At 38.7% G+C, this 13,434-nt stretch overlaps 1 protein-coding gene and 1 non-coding gene across 2 annotated transcripts in view; one reads left to right on the top strand and one right to left on the bottom strand.

Annotated features, from left to right (window-relative positions):
* LOC149071492 (sodium/potassium/calcium exchanger 2-like) overlaps positions 1 to 13,434 on the top strand; it is a 203,735-nt gene that overhangs the window by 23,063 nt on the left and 167,238 nt on the right. The gene's annotated exons all lie outside the window — the stretch shown is intronic.
* On the bottom strand, positions 3,220 to 3,271 carry LOC149071494 (small nucleolar RNA SNORD36). The gene has a single exon (XR_016194609.1). It is a non-coding gene; the product is annotated as a small nucleolar RNA SNORD36 (small nucleolar RNA).

Below are 13,434 nucleotides of genomic sequence, written 5' to 3'. Positions count from 1 at the left end.
GGTCTCAAACCGAAAGAATTTCTCTTACAGGAATTAATCCGTCCCTGCAACCTTGAAAATGTCTAGTGCGAGTGTTTGCAACAGCTGCTGTGCATAACGTTAAAACCAATGAAAATCATCTAACGCTTCTTCTTCTACCAACCAAGCACAATCTAGGCCTATCGCCACGGGCAATTTACTACCTAGTGAGTTGTGTCGGAAGTGTAAGAGTGTGTGTACCTAACAGTCCGAGTGTCTATCTAGTGTTGTGTCGGATTCCTTGGTGCTGCCATCTACGCTTCAGAAGTAAAGGGAGTGAAGTGCAATGATTGAATATTTGTACCGTTTGTGGGCCTGTTGTAGGCCTCTGCCGACTAACTAACACTGAAAAAAGATACCGTAGGAATGAAATAGATCACAGTGTTTCTCAACCTTGCTGAAAAACAAGGGCCAGTAAAGTGTCTGAAACAATTTGACGGACCACTTGCGTCCCGTATTAAGGGACATTCCTGTAATTCTCATTATTCTGACTTATTATTGTTTTTATACGTTTGTTCCGTTTTTTCAACATGATATTTATTAGAATATTAAAAAAAAAATTAAAGTCATGAATATACACATACAGCCTTTCATAATATAAATAGCGTTATGATAATGCAAGGATGACGTCACTCTCCGCTACCATACGAAGGTTTTTAAAAACAGGCTGTTGCAAAGATGAATTTTTGGAAAGAGAGAAAATTCAACTGCCTTTTGCGGGGAATCGAACCCATGTCCTTTCATTTTCCGGGCGAACCTCCTTGACCACTAGACTTGTGCCTCATTCTTAACGGTTTTAAATGGTTTTTAATGTTTTTTTTTTCAATACCTGAGATACACATGTGCGCAAATAACTCAAACGGTCCTAGTGAAGATTTTTGTTTATTTTTAAATGGCCATTTTGACAAAAAAGAAACTTTAATACAGTGAAACCTGTCTAAGGCCGGTATTACACTATAAAAGTTTCATAAAAATTCTCTTATAAAACTTGAAAAATGTAACGAATAAGCACATCTGTTACATTCGAGCGAACTTAACTGATCCGCCTATTGGTTGCATTTTTCAAGTTTTATAAACGAACTTTTTTCATCAAACTTTTATAGTGTAATGCCGGCCTAAGACGGATACTGTATAAGACGGGAACCTGTCTTAAAAGGAATCAAAATACAGTCCGTTCAAAGATTAGTGCTTTGATTTGCACACCTTTATAAAACGAAATCTGTCTAAAACGGAATATTATTTCAGTCCCTTGACATTCCATCTCATACAGGTTTGGGGCCATTCAAGTATTACGTAAGCAGATTTTCAGCCATTTTTGACCCCACTCCCTTGTCAGCAAAATTTCGTCAGCAGCTTAGAATATTTCAAATCTTCAAAAAGGGGTGGTTGATAGTTGATGACGTAAGCAACCTTCACACCCCTTCCCCCCCCCTTTTCATCAAAAGTCAGCAAATCCGAACCCCCCCACCCCCCGAAGCTGACGTAATACTTGAAAGACCCCTTCCACTTTAGTTAGTTTTGCCTCAGGTGTAAAGGGAATTAAACAAAAATATCTGTTGTAAATCTCTTCAGCAGAGATAGAAAGAAATTCATTGAAAACATTGTTGGTTCCAATTTCAAGCCACTGGTTACATAATAAACGCGAATGTAAAGAAGATTCCGTTGTGAAACAGCTTCACTGGAGAGGTTTTATCATTAAAATTATTGAGGGAAATTTATATTTTCGCAATTTATGAACCACAACCTCAATCGTTGTGACGATAAATTCTGAAAACTCAAAAATCAAATTCCTCCGCAAATATTCCATTTTGAAAATACAGAATCTTTTTGCAAATGACTTCAAGGAGCAGGATTCACATTTTTCACTAATTTGAAGTTTTAGCACATAAGGCGACTAAGAATAATTAATGGTTATTGTGGAACGCATGTGTGTGTGTTCAGTTTTCGTGAAGCGATGCCATCTGTTTTCCGAATGAGGAAGCAGCAATTCGGCAGGTTATTGCTTGTACGTTTTAAGCATCAGTGAAAGCTCATCGTGATACGTGAAGAATTCGGTTCTTCGTGCGTGATATTAAATTGTAACCTCGTGTGGATAAAGGACACTTTATGGATGTCTCGAGTTTTAAGCCCTCCCTCCGTCATACTAAAAGATTTACTACACCAATACACTGTCGTAGATCGAAAGAAATGAATTAGATAGAAAGGTTTAGCAGGCCACCCTTGTCTTCAGAATTGTGTACCCCGTCATCGAAGCGTTATGACAATGACCCAGTTTAGTTTATCCCTCTTTTAGTGTGTGTTTCTCTCTGTTCTTCAATCATCTGATCAATATTCGACGGATGCGTCCGTGTTTGTTCTCGTGTAAAAAGCAGAGAGAGAGATAAGTACAGTACTTGTCACTGAAAGAACACGCGCAGTTTCTGTGTCACTTACGTCTAATGGATTGACACCAAAGATCGGTTTTCGTTTCATTTTTTTGTTCTTGTCATTGGAAAATAATAGCTTCGAGATTGTTTTCTTTTTGTATCATTCGGCGATGGGCGGGTCTCATATGTCTAGAAGTTTGTGACATTTGGTCACGATACTATTCAGTTTGGTGCGTGTGTTACACTTTCGTGAACTTTTCCTTTTCTAACTTTTATCGGAAGTTGACATTCGATTTTTGTAATTACATTAGCTGAAAGGAAAGTTTTGATTATGTGTTGGAGAACGAATACGAAATATCAAAATTACTTTTAGTTCACATCATATATCACGAGATGCCGATGAAAAATATTTCATCATTGAAGAATATCAACAGATTCAGCGCTGAAAATTTTTCCTTTCATTGAAGAATATCAACAGATTCAGCGCTGAAAATTTTTCTCTTCATTGCAGAGCATCAACAGATTCAGCGCTTAAAATGTTTCCCTTTATTGAAGAACATTATCAGACTCAGCGCTTAAAATGTTTCCCTTCATTGAAGAATATCAACAGATTCAGCGCTGAAAGTTTTTCCCTTCATTGCAGAACATCATCAGACTCGGCTTAAAAAGTTTTCCATCAGTGAAGAATATTATCATATTCAGCTGAAAAAATTCCATCCTTGCAGAATATCAACAGATTCTTCGTCCCTCATCGTAGAATAATATCAGATTAAACTGAAAAATTTTATAATCAATGCAGAAAAATATCAGATTCAGCTGAAAAATGTTTTCTATCATTACAGAATGTGACAATGAATTCAGCTAAAAAAATTTTTACATCATTGCAAAATATCATAAGATTCAGCTGAAGAAAAATTTCCATTAATGCAGAACAGCATCCTATTCAGCTGAAAAAAAAAATTCCATCACTGCAGAATGTGACAACGAATTCAGCTGAAATTTTTTTCGATCGTTACAGAATGTGATCAAATGCAGCTGTGTGTCTCTGCACACCATTAATATTGAAACATTCTCCTCTTGTCGTGTACATTCTTCAACACATATCCATCAATAACCACTATAACTTAAACATTTTTCCTCTGCATATAGAAACGTCCTCTCCCCTTGTCAATACAAGATTCATCGAAAGACTCGTTATTTGTGGAGATGAAGATTACAAGGAAGAAAATTCATCACTGCCCCCAAGTGGCAGTGGGCAGTGATGGGCAGTTGGGGGCAGTGATGGGCAGTTGGGGGCAGTGATGGGCAGTTGGGGGCAGTGATGGGCAGTTGGGGGCAGTGATGAATTTTCTTCCTTGTAATCTTCATCTCCACAAATAACCAGTCTTTCGATGAATCTTGTATTTTTCCTCTATTCAGCAGAATCATGATTCAAACCGACTATGTTGTGAAATGTTATTGCATACATAAAATCATGCAGTGCCACCATCTCTTGGTCGTTTTCATCAGTTATTTTTTTTTCAAGTTTAGCCAGTTTTACCTTTTCTTTGTTCTTTTCCAAATCAGCTCTACTTTTTCTTTGCGTTTTCATCAATTTCAAGCCATATACAGCGTAATGAATGTAATGCCGAATTCACCTCTCCCATTTTTTTAAATCTCTCTCTCTCTCAAGCAGGAAAACCAAGAAATAGCCTGTACTGCTAAAGTAATTCATGCTCTAAGTACCGTGTATTTTTCAGCATCCGGGAGAGCTAATATAAATTTCCAGCAAAGTCACCAGAGCAGAAAATTACATGATCTTGAAATCAAGTCGTAAATACAAACCTAATTTTTCTTAACGTTGAGAATTCCCTGCCGAAAGAAAAATTTAAAATTACGCTGAAAATTCATATTAAGAAAGTGAAAAAAAAACGGATTTTAGAATATGTTCACTTACATTTGCAGAAGACTTGGGAAAAAAAACAAGCAAATCTCCATAAATGTCGTAAAGCGCAATGTCGGGGACAAAAAAAACAAAACAAAACGGGGTAAAAAAAATACGATATTTTCGCGCATTAAACGGATTTTCACGCTGAAGTAAGTTCTAGAATTTAAAATTCAACTTCGGCTTATTTACACGGACGAAGGAAAAAATAAATATTCGTGCTAATTTGCAGAAAAAAAGTGCTTCTGTCAGCAGTAAAAAAAAAACCTCGTACGTGATGAGATTTTTCACTTTTTATTTTCTTAGAAGTAAAGAAAAAAAAATCGTAAAATGAGAAAACTTACGATTTTTGCCCCCCTCGTATAATATATTTTATTTTTCTCTACACAAACACTTTCCAAGTCCTTTCATTAAAAGAAGATAATGGAGCCGAAATATGATTAAATATATAATTACAGTCGCTTTAAATAAGTGTTTACTACAGTGTTTCTCAGTTTTTTTTTGTACTTGAGCAGCCATTAAAAAAAAATCGATGCACTTGGGAACCCTTGAAGCAATATCCATGTTCTAAGGAAGTTGTTTTCTCTGTAGGTAGTAAACGGTATGGGTTTCAAAACAAAACAGAAATTAGAGCGTGGGTTCTTAACCTTTTGTTTTCCGTGGATACTTAAAAGATGAAAGCCGTGGACTTCTCCTGCGCCGAACGCCACATCCCTTAATAAAATAATATTCGACCCATTATAATGTAAAAGCAATAATTTAATTGTTTTCTCATTCACAACCACGACCCCCTCCTCCCCCACCTGAAAAATCTCTTCAAGGACAACTACTGAGCCCTGATTAAGAACCGCTGAGTTATTAGAGGGAAAACATTGAGAGCGGCTATTGCATGGCCCAGGGTAAACATTTTTCGGTTGTGACCGAGGAATGCTCGAGTGAGCTCTGAATGAAAACAAACAGTGCTCTAAAAATGATATCATTGGTATTATACAGTATCTATGTTGAAGGGAGCGCTTGAAAAAATTATGTTTTATAGAACTCTTGAGAGATATCTACTATCTAGGGAACAGAATAAGACTTAAGACCCATTTACACGCGTCAAGTAGCGTAGTAGTTAACAGAATTTTAAGTCGTCAAGCGCTCAAAAAACTGTCCCAACTTAAGTGATCAAGTAGTTAACGCTCATTGGGTAATACCAGCCCCACTGGCGCATGCGGCCTACTTAATCGAAAAAATGAGTCCGTTTTATCTAGTTTTCTACTTGACATTGTCCAGCCCTATACAGGGACAAAGGTGATAGTGAAATAGGTGATATAGAAAGGGGCTCGGTTGGTATGGTACGTCTACTTATACTCTTACTACACTTAACTACTTACTACTCTACTTAAGCAACTAAATGGTGTGTAAACGGCCCTTAAAGTCTGCAAACATTTTAAAGCACTTGATGACTTGAAATTTAATTAACTAATAAACTACTTGACACGCATAAACGGGCCTTTAAACACTAAACACAGGTTCTTGTCTTGAGAACCCATAAAGTGATACCCACGTTATTAGGAATCCTTGAAATATTATAAATGTTTTCAGAGAATCCTTGCACAATAATACATAAATAATCTAGGGAACCATTGAAGCAATATTCTTGGTTTAGGAATTCGTGAAAGAATATACATTTTAAGAATCCTTAAAACGATGTCAAAGTAACCGGGAACTCTTGAAACTATGTAAATATTTCGAAGAACGCTTTAAAGAATATGAATACTCTCTGAGAGAGACCCTCGTGCCACACTATAAACATTCCAGAAACCCCTCGAAACAATATCCTTGCTTTAAGGAATTCTTGAAAGGGTAACGATGTTCTTAAGAATTCTTAAAATGATGGCAAAGTACTATGGGACTTCTAGGAAGCTCTTGAAGTTACAAATGTGCTTCAAGAACCAAGTACAAAACGCATGTTTATGGTCGAGAAAAGAGCTCCTTAAACTAAGAAATTTATTTGGGTGCCCCCCATCCTTAGGCACATCATAGGGTTCTTAGATAAACCCAGATTCTCTACTATCCCTTGTCATCCCTACAGGGTATTTACCTCATTTCCATCGCTGTAGATGATCATTTTTCTCACTGAAACCCTACCGATGTCTCGAGGGGGGGGGGGGAATCTCGGACGAGAAACGCTGGCCTACGATGCACAGCGATAGATAAATGTGTGTAAACAGTAGTGTAGTCTCAAAGATCTGATAATTACGTTATAAACGGGTATCTCCATTAGAAAGTACTCCATAAAAATGGCTATCAAGAGACATCTCGCAAGGAATGAAGGTCGTTATAATGAGAAAATCCTCTTAAACGCACCGTCGCTCTGACTATCCCTACACAGATGCGTTGTATGAAAGATCAACTTCATTGCATCTAATGGAGTGTTTGAAAATTGTTTCGCCATCAAGAAAGACATTTCTCGCGATGGTACCCAGGAATCTGTCTTATTCCCCTAGACAACGTAATACAGGAATAATTGGGTTTTTTTTTGTTATGAAAGGAATGCGATATTAGAATTAATACGTCCCGAAGACACTTGAGTAATGGTGTGCATCTGAACTCCGTTGTATGATGGATGTCGTCGTCGTCGTCTACAAACTGTAATAAATATTAGTTAAGAGTGGATGAAAAGTGTCTCTACCAGAGAGAGACTCTTATGAAATATATACATTGTCTCATTTTGTAGATTACTCCGATTTGTTGTTGTTGTCCCCGAAAGTCAGATGCAAGACAGACGTTGTAAACGGGGGGAAACTCGTATTAATAATTCGTTCGGTGAAGGTTTTGATTTACGGTAATGCCATTGAAATGATTCCAGAATATTCCGAAAGGAAGAGTCCGCAAATGCCCTTGGATAGTTTTAGGTATGTCTCTACGTAATTCTCGCATTGGCATCTTGATGAATGTCGATATGAAGACGAGATCGGGATCGAATCTACTTTGGTGGAAAATTTCGCGACAACATTCATCTTTGAAAAGGGTCAGCAAAGATCGATTTTTCCTCGAGTTTGTAGGAGAGTTGCGATTAAAGTGGACGGGATGATTAGTTACTGGGCGAGTCAGTGACTCGTTAGGGTCTGCATGTCATTTGTAGAGGTTTGTGTCGAGTTACGTGGACTGTGAAGAGCCCTGCCAGTTGACTAATTGAGGAGGGGAGGGGGGGGGGTCAGAAGCAAAGGGGTGCAAGTGACAAAATTTGGTAAATTGAGTCAAGTGTGTGAAGAGGTTCCTTTAGCCCAAGTTCCTCACCTAAAGAAGGAAATAATTATGCTCTTTGACGCAAATATAACAAATTTAGTTTTACATTTAGAATCGATATATATATATATATATATATATATATATATATTTATTTATTTAGGGGCCATTCAAGTATTACGTAAGCAGATTTTCAGCCATTTTTGACCCCCCCCCCCTCCCGTCAGCAAAATTTCGTCAGCAGCTTAGAATATTTCATATCTTCAAAAAGGGGTGGTTGATGACGTAAGAAACCTTCAAACCCCCCCCCCCGATGCTGACGTAATACTTGAATGACCCCTTAGACTCTGAAACTGTCTTTGACGCATAATTGAGATTTACGTGGCAAAATGAGGCGTGTAAATGAAAATGTCGAACAAATGAAATTAATATTAATGAATAGCATTATTTTCCTATCTCTCTGTCCGGGAGAGCAGAAAATCATCATAGAAATTAGAGACCGTATAACGCCGGGATTACTCTATAAAAGTTTGGTAAAAGCACTTTTTCTATACTTGTAAAAAACTGATACGTTTTATAACGTTTATAGTGTAATGCCGGCTTTAGTAATAGATTAATGTAGTAATATTCTCTCGGAATGAATCAACACAACAGCTGTGATCAGCGCCACCACGAAGACCAGAATATCGTATTAAGTCGCCGATCTTCCCGTTGAAAAGCCTCGCCACAGAGAGCAACAGAGAGATCTACGATACAATTATTCAAACACTCTTCACTCATAGAAAAATTTGTGACAGATGGCAGCACTGCACTCTCGGAAAAACACATGTCATAGTTTTACTACCTTCGTCTGTTTTCTATAATATTGCTCTAAATTGTGCGGATGGACATTGATGTTCATAATGATTTCCGATGCCATCCTTTTCATGTTTCTGTAACAACATGTTTATTTTGTGTATATTTTTTCCTTTGCAACATACTTTATCCTACGCATGTGAATATTATTGTGACCGTGAAACAATTAAAAAGAGCGCCAGACCCATTTTCTTAATAAATGGTCTACATCTCCTTCATCATGGTGACCACCATTGGCGTGGTCGATTAAAAGACTTGTGGTTATAAACATTTTTTAGATTTGAAATACTGCAAATTTTGCAGTTCCCCAGGAAAAGCTTATCTTAATCATAATACCAATGTTTTCTTGCGCACTCTGTCATCGCACGTAGGATCCATGTTGGCAAAATTGCCATATCTTCTTTTTTTTGAAATCTTTCCTTCAAAATTTCCCTTCATATATCATTGGTTTTACAGCTTTTCTTCATCTTTCACTTCATATATCATGATAATTCTAACATTTATTGTCTTTTCATCTCACTTTCCACTTTCTTTTTTTCTTAATCATGAAATCTTGCGTGAAAATTATAAAAACCATCTGATAATTTATCAGAAATTTACCAAATTATAATATTATCAAAAAAATACTAACATTGATTATGCGGTTAAATGCGGTTATATAAAACATCTTTACCCTTCCATTAGAATATACAAAATATTATTAATCTAACTCCTACCTAGAAAATTAGATCAATGAACATCTTTACCAATAAATTGTCTCTCCAATTAGAAATACTTACCATTTACAACATGAAATATGATTAATGCAACTAAATAATTTTTTTTTTAAATTCTACTAAATTCCACTATAGCTCCGATAAAGCCCCAAAATCCTATCTCTACTTACCTATCTCTACCTACTTGTTGAGTTTTCTCTGACTGTGTATCTATATTATTATTATTATTATTTTATTTTATTTTTTTTTTTAAAACTCTCTTCTGTACTGAATTATTAGCACATTTTTCGGTCTTAGGTGTACCAATCTTTCTTCATGATTAAATATTGTTCTGTAACACTGACACATCGCATCGTATTGATGGACACTGATGTTCGTAACGATTTCCTCTGCCATCTGTATTATATCTCATGGAGGCATGTTATTGCTGCGTAAGTATCTGTAATCGATGTAAATCCGTTATCTGTATCAATGTAATATCGGTTATCCTACCTTTTGCTCCGTATCATATTGCCGCTGTGGTGGTCGAGTGGTTATAGTGACGGACTCGCGATGCGAGGATCCGGGTTCGAACCCCACAGTGGTGGTCGGCTGAAGTTGGTTTTCTGTGGTTCCCAACTTCAAGGCGCAAATGCGAGCCGATCTCCCAGTTAAAAAGTCTCGCCGCAGAGAGCAACAGTCCTACAACGATAAATCATTCAATCATAACACTTCACTCATAGTTTGAAAAACTGGTGGCAGATGGCAGCACTGCACATAACAAACATTACACAGAAACAAACTTTACGTCAGGTTGCACTACACGTACACGCACATTCCCGCATGCACTGATTCGTTGGGGGGTTCGTTGGGGGGGGGGTGCATTTGTGGTGTAGCAGTAGTAGGTAGGGCTCGGGGATCCATGATGTTCTTAAGTCAGCCACCTCGTTGGGCAATTTGCCTGTTGTGGCGTTGTATTTGTATTTGTATATTGATGAGCATTGTGATGTTCATTGTGTCCTCCGCTGCCGTAATTTTCAGATTTTTGTAGCAATATGCCATATATATATATATATATATATATATAATGTGTTTTTTTCTTCTTCTTTCCCCGGAGAAGTGATGATGACGTCACTTTGTGCTGGCTTTTCTGATTGCTCTGGGGGTTGGTTACTGCTGTTGCGACCTCTGCGTGGTGGCTCTCCCAGCCTGGGTGCTGAAAGGCTTTTTCCAGCATGACTTCTTAACCGCTTATATCCTCTTTGGGGACAGAGTGGCAATCGTGTTCTGGGTTGCACTGCACATAACAAGCAGAGACAGACTTCGCGTTAGGTTATCAACACATACATGTATAAGCTTCCAGCATGGCCCTGGTCTTCGACCTTTGAAGACCGGAAACAGCCCGCTTTCTATCTCGGAGAGATATCGAAGCGTTCCTGAAGGATGGGCGTATCCGGAAAGTTTTATTAAAATCAAGGAACGGTATTAGACCACATGCTAAAATCTCTTCACTGAGATAGAACGACGGGCCATGATCTGGTTTGGAGGAGGATTATTAAGCCTAATGTTTCATCCTGAAGCTCTAATCGAGATCCAGAACAGAATCAAGAATTTGATAAGCAGTTGTCTACAAAGTGTGCGCCTCGACTCAAAAGAGCATGGACGAACTTCGTCAATGGCATCACGTCATACCAAGGATATTGATGGGAATATTATCATATTGAATGAATTCAAGAACCACTGTTCAATCGCGCTATATACCGTATAAGTAATATAGACTATTTCTATATTATTGGGTTTGGTATCTCATGTGAATGACAACAAGAATACCACGTGAGCTCTCCGAAAGCGAGTTATGTACATATTATTAAAATATGAGAACTACATCACATGGCAGTTCAATTACTTTGATGTTGTTGCTCATTATTATAATGTTAGTGGATATATGATAACAATATTTTTCTTTCCATATCGAGATGATTGATAATGATTTCTTCGATCTATTCGGCTTTGGAGTGAAAACGCAATGACGCGTTGGGTTATATTCTGGTGGTGCTCATGATAGAGGGTTGGTCATTACCGTCGTAGCTGCATTATTCTGTAAAAATGCCGAAAATTTTCCATTTAAAGGCGGAATCTGTACCCGGCGCGGAACGTGGTGTATCATCTCCAGGACTGACTCTTACTGATGACCTTCATTTTCTGATGGTCGTGATGAAAGTCGTGGGTCTTGACGTGTCCGATACTGATAGACCACGGCAAACAAGAAGCATCTGTCGGCGTATTTGGCGGAAGATATCGGATTTCATCGGGATAACTTTCTTTTTGGCAGTCCTTCTGTGGAAGCTCATTTGGTCGATCTTGAACTACCACACAGGAATGACATTCCAAGACATAGCATCCATGTGCCTAGCAAGGATCACGACGTTTTTGGTCCCCGTTCTGTGGTGCGATCTCTACCGCAAGAAGGGACGATTGGCCATACTTTTAGGGCGCTTTCGAGGTGTCTCGGAAATGGCGCGCGATGCCTCGCCGCGAGTCGAGTCGCTCCGGTGGTGGGTGATTTTATCGACAGCCGTCATCCCGTTAATCTGTATTACACCGGCTTTCTACTTCTGGAAGATCTCGAACATAGAATACGTCCGAAACATCTACGAGGCTTCTGAAGACAATGGCTATAGGCTGTTGGTGACCAATTACGTTTTGTCAAACTTTTCGTATCACTTCATCCCGTGGATCTGCACCGTGTTCTATTGCTGCCTGTGCGTGGAGTTGAAGAACATTATCCGATTGCTCGATACCAGAATTGGACCCGTGGCTCTATCGCCAACGGATTTCGCTTCAGCGAAGGGAATATATACGACATACAGGGAAGTCCAGAGTCTGGGTAGAGAGATGGACGTTGTACTGAGATTTCCAGCATTCCTGTTCACGTTGAAAAATCTCTTGGAGATATTCAGAGTACTCGCGGAACTCGGGTTCCTGTCAAAGGAACCTACTACCATGAGAAAGTGTTGGTTAGTCAACGTCTTGCTGATATCGATCGTCCCGCTATTCTTATCATCGATATTCGCTGCAATGGTGACGGAGAGCGATGAGCAAGTGAAGTTGGACCTGAGGAAGATCCACGAAGATATCTTGGTGCTGTGTCCTAGTGGCAACCGCATCTCGCTTCTGATGAAGGACAAGGCTGATGACGGAAGGCCCATAATCCTGTCAGGGTGGGGTTTATTCAATTTCAATAGGAGATTCGCTATCGCTTCTATCGCGACTTTGGTCACCTACAGCCTGTTGATACTGCAGCTGAAAGTTTGAATGTATGTAGTCCCGATATTGCGTTTCAAGTGTAATCAGTCAACGTTGTCTGCACAGATACACCGCACGTTACTGCTACACTTGGTGTGCCCGTTATTATTAACCTGGTATGTTTCCCCCAGTCTTCAAGTGATATCCTGCAGGATGTTGATCAATTGGCCAGAATACAAATGGCCAACGCCTTCTGAGATGGACGGTGTACTGCGATTTCCAGCTTTTCTGTTCACGTTAGTTATCGAAATTATCAGTGATTACGCATTACCTGTTATTATGCATAATAACAGGATTTATCACATTTTTAACATAATATATATGTACTATATTACGCGGTAAACGTGGTAAATCGAGTGATTAGGCGTAATCACCGGTATTATATTGGCGGTTATTAACAAAAAAAAAAAAAAAAGTTGCTCTGGGCAATTTCTCTATTTGAATGCAACAGTCAGAACCCATATTTCAAGAACTTGCACGTTATCTTATATATAAATGTGAAGTATGTATGTATGTATGTTTGTTTTTTATACAAATCTATAATTTTAGACCGATCGTCGCCAAATTTTGCACATATACTAAAAAGGACCGGGATTGAGGAGCAGCCCCTACAGATAGAAGGCATCCGCACGGGTTGCCATAAACGTCATTCAGACTACATAGAAAGTTTGCCATATTTTGAAGCACAGCATCTTATTCCGTTTCTTCTTATTTTGGCGTAGAATCTTCCTGATTGGCTCACAAATACCGAATGGTGATTGGGATGGGTTGCACAGAAATCGCCAATTCTGAGCCCGATCATTTCTTTTCCCCGCACAACGATGATACTGGCACGAGCAGGGAATTTTTTCCCCTGAATATTCTGAGGGAAAATGAGGTCACAAGCAGAGTGTGGAGACCTTCTTTCTCTAGGAGGTGCTGGATTGAACCATAGGCTACTTTAAATGTTCATCAGAGCTGGGCAAATGGGCGAAAATGGTTCCTGGGCCCCCAACAGTCACTTTCGGAATGTTTACTTCGATGACCGTGGTTTCCT

Source organism: Pholcus phalangioides, unplaced genomic scaffold (assembly GCF_987345545.1).
Source record: "Pholcus phalangioides strain wild (caught in Gottingen) unplaced genomic scaffold, Ppha-v1.0 ptg000018l_1, whole genome shotgun sequence".
NCBI lineage: Eukaryota > Metazoa > Arthropoda > Arachnida > Araneae > Pholcidae > Pholcus > Pholcus phalangioides.
This window is presented reverse-complemented; position numbering and strand designations above follow the sequence as displayed.